This window comes from Oncorhynchus mykiss, chromosome 15 (genome assembly GCF_013265735.2).
Source record: "Oncorhynchus mykiss isolate Arlee chromosome 15, USDA_OmykA_1.1, whole genome shotgun sequence".
NCBI lineage: Eukaryota > Metazoa > Chordata > Actinopteri > Salmoniformes > Salmonidae > Oncorhynchus > Oncorhynchus mykiss.
The window spans coordinates 30496407-30502489 of NC_048579.1; positions in this window are offsets into that span (position 1 = coordinate 30496407).

Here is a 6083-nt window from a genome sequence, read left to right on the forward strand (position 1 = left end):
AAACACCTTCCTAATATTGAGTTGCACCCCCTTTTGCCCTCAGAACAGCCTCAATTCGTCGGGGCATGGGCCCTACAAGGTGTCGAAAGTGTTCCACAAAGATGCTGGCTCATGTTGACTCCAATGCTTCCCACAGTTGTGTCAAGCTGGCTGGATACCCTTTGGGTGGTGGACCATTCTTGATACACATGAGAAACTGTTGAGTGTGGAAAAACCCAGCAGTGTTGCAGTTCTTCATACACTCAAACCGGTGTGTCTGGCACCTACTGCCATAACCTGTTCAAAGGCACTTAAATATTTTGTGTGGCCCATTCACCGTCTGAATAGCACGCATACACAATCCATGTCTCGATTGTCAAAGCTTAAAAATCCTTCTTTAAACCTGTTGTGACTAGGGGGCAGTATTTTCATTTTTGGAAAAATAACGTACCCAAAGTAAACGAGATATTTTGTTAGGACAAGATGCTAGAATATGCATATAATTGACAGCTTATGGAATAGAAAACACTCTAAAGTTTCCAAAACTGTAAAAATATTGTCTGTGAGTATAACAGAACTGATATTGCAGGAGAATGCCTGAGAAAAATCCAATCCGGAAGTGCCTCGTGTTTTGAAAGCTCTGCGTTCCAATGCGTCCCTATTGAGCAGTGAATGGGCTATCAACCAGATTACTTTTTCTACGTATTTCCCAAGGTGTCTACAGCATTGTGACGTAGTTTTACGCATTTATGTTGAAGAATACCCGTCAGCGGCTACATTGTGTAAGTGGTCACCTGATGGCTCTCAGTGACTCTCGCGTAAAATACAGAGGTAGCCATTTTTCCAATCGGTCCTACTGAAAAACCAATTGTCCCGGTGGATATATTATCGAATAGATATTTGAAAAACACCTTGAGGATTGATTATAAACAACATTTGCCATGTTTCTGTCGATATTATGGAGCTAATTTGGAATATTTTTCGGCGTTTTCGGTCGATTTCTCAGCCAAACGTGAAGAACAAACGGAGCTATTTCGCCTACAAAAAATAATATTTTTGGAAAAAATTAACATTGGCTATCTAACTGGGAGTCTGTTGAGTGAAAACATCCGAAGCTCATCAAAGATAAACAATTTAATTTGATTGCTTTTCTGATTTGTGACCAAGTTACCTGCTGCTATCTGGACATAATGCTATGCTAGGCTATCAATAAACTTACACAAATACTTGTCTTGCTTTGGCTGTAAAGCATATTTTGAAAATCTGAGATGACAGGGTGATTAACAAAAGGCTAAGCTGTGTCTCAGTATATTTCACTTGTGATTTTCATGAATAGGAAGATTTTCTAGTAATATGTATGTCCGTTGCGTTATGCTAATTAGTGTCAGTCGATGATTACGCTCCCGGATCCGGGATGGGGAGTATCAAGAGGTTTTAACCTGTCTCCTCCCCTTCGTCTACTCTGATTTAAGTGGATTTAACAGACATCAATAAGGGATCATAGCTTTCACCTGGATTCACCTGGTCAGACCACTAATAAGTCCAGGATCCTTGGGACATCCCTACCTCATTGAAGTTGAAATGTAAAATGTTAAGGGTTAGGGTTATGGTTAAGGTAAAGGTAAAGGTAGGGTAGGTGTTAAGGTAAGTGTTCAGATTTGAGCTAATGCTTAAGTGTAATGAGAGTTGCTGAGTAACATAGTGAGTCATCTATCTCTGGTTGTACAAAGACAAGAAGTGTTATAGGGAGAAACTATTGTATGGTTAGATTATAATAATCACAAAGTGCAGGATTTTTTTCTCTTCCATTTGAATCCTCACTGCCCTAATTCTCACTTGACCTGGTGTTGAACTCCACATTATGTGTACAAAACTGGATGACAACAATAATTCCTGCCACTTAATTACTGAGTCAAGATGACCTCTACAGCAATGGTTTTCAGATGTGCTGCTCTATTGGAAGCTTGGTTAGCCCGGCTTGTTATTGTTGCGTCTATGGCAGGGGAAGCTGAATAGAGCAAGACAGAATTTTGTCTGAGGCCCTGTCAGTCTCAATTCTCATTATAATGTACTCTGCTTTTTCCCCCTTTTCTCCACCCCCCTATCAAACCTCCCAAACCCGCCACCCTTCCTGAACCTACAGTATATACCCTTGCCTGTCACTAGGATCACTATCATAAGGGGGAACACCCTCTCCCCTCCCCAATCTGCCGCCCCCCTCCTGACACGCCTTTCTGGAGAGCAGTCTTCTATTTATACCTAGCAGGGGACTGACAGTTAACCTTTTGCACTGGGGACATTTCTGGGAATGAGTCCAATTTTCGATCTGAATTCGGCCCTCGTTCTGAGAGCGTCAGGTCTCTCCCAACAGGGCAGCGATCTAGCGCCACGGCTACGCTCCCCCTCTTATTAACGTCTCCTCCTCCACTCAGGCAGAATAATTGGCGAAGCCTCAACCCCTTTCATTTACACCCAGAGCTGACTGAAGGACTCCATTAGACAACTGCTCTCTACCAACACAAATCTCTCTCCTCTGCCTACAATGGCTTGTGAAAGTATTCACCCCCCTTGGCATTTTTCCTATTTTGTTGCCTGACAACCTGGAATTAAAATAGATTTTCTGGGGAGTTTGTATCATTTGATTTAAACAACATGCCTACTACTTTGGAGATGCAAAATATTTTTTATTGTGAAATAAGACAAAAAACAATAACTTGAGTGTGCATAACTATTTGCGGCTGGGCTTTGACTAGGCCATTCCAAGACATTTAAATGTGTCCCCTTAAACCACTTGAGTGTTGCTTTAGCGGGGTCATTGTCCTGCTGGAAGGTAAACCTCCATCCCAGTCTCAAATCTCTGGAAGAATGAAACAGGTTTCCCTCAAGAATTTTCCTGTATTTAGCGCCATCCTTCAATTCTGACCAGTTTCCCAGTCCCTGCCGATGAAGAACATGCCCACAACATGATGCTGCCACCACCATGCTTCACTGTGGGGATGGCGTTCTCGGGGTGATGAGAGGTGTCGGGTTTGCGCCAGACATAGCGTTTTCCTTGATGGCCAAAAGCTACATTTTAGTCTCACTTGACCAGAGGACCTTCTTCCATATGTTCTGGGAGTCTCCCACATGCCTTTTGGCAAGCACCACAGCAAAACACCACAGCAAAACACCACAGCAAACACCACAGCAAAACGTGTTTGCTTATTTTTTTCTTTAAGCAATGGCTTTTTTCTGTGGAGTGTACGGCTTAAAGTGGTCCTATGGACAGATACTCCAATCTCAGCTGTGGAGCTTTGCAGCTCCTTCAGGGTTATCTTTTGTCTCTTTGCTGCCTCTGATTAATGCCCTCCTTGCCTGGTCTGTGAGTTTTGGTGGGCGGCCCTCTCTTAGCAGGTTTGTTGTGGTGCCATATTCTTTCCATTTTTTAATAATGGATTTAATTGTACTTCTTGGGATGTTCAAAGATTCAGATATTTTTTTATAACCCAACCCTGATCTACACCTCTCCACAACTTTGTCCCTGACCTGTTTAGAGAGATTCTTGGTCTTCATGGTGCCGCTTGCTTGGTGGTGCCCCTTGCTTAGTGATGTTGCAGACTCTGGGGCCTTTCAGAACAGGTGTAGATATACTGAGATCATGTGACAGATCATGTGACACTTAAATTGCATGCAGGTGGACTTTATTCAACAAATTATTTGACTTCTGAAGGTAATTGGTTACACCAGATCTTATTTAGGGGCTTCATAGCAAGGGGGTGAATACATATGCACGCACACTTTTCCGTTTTTTATTTTGTATAATTTTTGGAAACTTTTCATTTCACTTAACTTCACCAACTTGGACTATTTTGTGTATGGCCATTACATGAAATCCAAATAAAAATCCATTTAAATTACAGGTTGTAATGCAACAAAATAGGAACAACGCCAAGGGGGATTAATACTTTTGCAAGACACTGTATCTATTTCCTCTCTCTCTCTCTCTCTCTCTCTCTCTCTCTCTCTCTCTCTCTCTCTCTCTCTCTCTCTCTCTCTCTCTCTCTCTCTCTCTCTCTCTCTCTCTCTCTCTCTCTCTCTCTCTCTCTCTCTCTCTCTCTCTCTCTCTCTCTCTCTCTCTCTCTCTCTCTCTCTCTCTCTCTCTCTCTCTCTCTCTCTCTCTGACCTACTTGTTGTGTGTATGTATTTACATGTATGTTTAACTGATAGATGTGCACACATACTACATGTTAAGTGTATATAAATTGTAAAGTATTTTGTCTGTAATGTCTTTTTCGTTATATGTCAGACCCCAGTAAGACTAGCTGTCGCCATTGGCGCCGGTTGATGCGGTATCCTAATAAATCAAATCCAAATCTCTCCTCTGCCTCACGTCCGCTCATACATAAAGGAGTTAGAAAACAACACCGGTCCTGACGCAGTGCCCTGAGGGCCAACTTGCCCCGATACTTGACAGTTGGCCTATACATACATATGGTACCTTATTACGCTCCATCTACCTCAGGTGGGGGTCAAAAGCCTATCGTATGTAATCTCAATCTTCTCTGGGGGAGGCCTTAATGTTGTAGTTGTAATGATTGTGTACCTGATTATGTACAGTGAACATGAGTCATCATTTTTCAGTTTCAGCCAACTCCCAATGAATGCACGTCAGCAAGATGCACAGTCCAAATTTCAACAACAACAAACAATTCACTGGCCCTGCAGGCATTCATGACACTCCCAAGCCATCACATAAGGAACACCAGACATTACAAAGAAAAGAACTGGTGGTGGTAACAAAGGAAAAAAGAATAGGCTATAAAATGTCAACCGTCTGACTGAAACAAACAAGGGAGCCCGTCCCAAATGGCACCCTATTCCCAATGTAGTGCGCTACTTTTGACCAGGGCCTCTGGTCAAAAGAAGTGCACTATGCAGGCTATAGGGTGCCATTTTGGGACTCCGACACGGTCTTCACTACAGGACAGATTCTCCTCGGGGGCAGTCGTCTGCTGAGAGACGTGGCGAAGCTCCCGCGCTGCCTATTTGATCTGATATCCAGACAGGATCCCCAGACAGTCCAGGAAGGGTTAGTGAAGTCATTATATGTACCCCTCATCAACATGAAACTGGCACATACCCACCCCACAGCCATATCTAATTCAACTGGGTGACTGGATAGATCAACACACTACACCATAAAGGATATTTTATTTACGGCTGTTAGCAGGTAAAAACCCCCGGGAAGACCTTTGGGATGTTGTTTTTTTACTTGGGACAAACACATTGGGTTAACTTTCATGCCAGTAGATGTTATATGTTATTCAAAGTGTGAAAAATGTGATGATTTTAAGATGTTTTAACAGCAAAGGAGAACAATCCTATATGTTCTATTATGGAGATTCTGAAGAGACATTTCTTAGAATGTAGGCTATAGTATAATTTGTGGTGCAGCTGATGCTCTGTGTGTGTGTGTGTGTGTGTGTGTGTGTGTGTGTGTGTGTGTGTGTGTGTGTGTGTGTGTGTGTGTGTGTGTGTGTGTGCGTGTTTCCCAGAGCACACAGGAGTGGCTGTGCCCCCTCACCTGGAGTTAACTCAGCGGGGGTGGAACCCAGCAGTGGGGCCTGTCCTGTCTCCCCCTTAATTGATGATACACACATATAACTCTCCCAGGCCTTGTCCCAGCAACAGCTTTGATATTCTCCTTTAGCGCTGCTTCTCTCTCTGGGAGTACTAAGTGCTTCTAACTGACACTGGTCCCGCTAGATGGGAGTTTTTCTCCAAATCATTTTTTGGATGTTTTCAAATTAAAGGCATGTATTAGTGGCCTACATTTCAAAGATGGAGATGAAGACATTTCTCCTTCTGCTCTCTGAAAAATTAGACCTTAAAAGTGTGTGTGTGTGTGTGTGTGTGTGTGTGTGTGTGTGTGTGTGTGTGTGTGTGTGTGTGTGTGTGTGTGTGTGTGTGTGAGAGAGAGAGAGAGAGAGAGATGGAGAGAGAGAGCAATATATGAGAGAGAGAGAGAGAGAGATGGAGAGAGAGCGATATATGGGAGAGAGAGATGGAAGAGAGATGGAGAGAGAGAGAGATGAAGAGAGAGAGAGGGACTGAGAGAGAGAGAG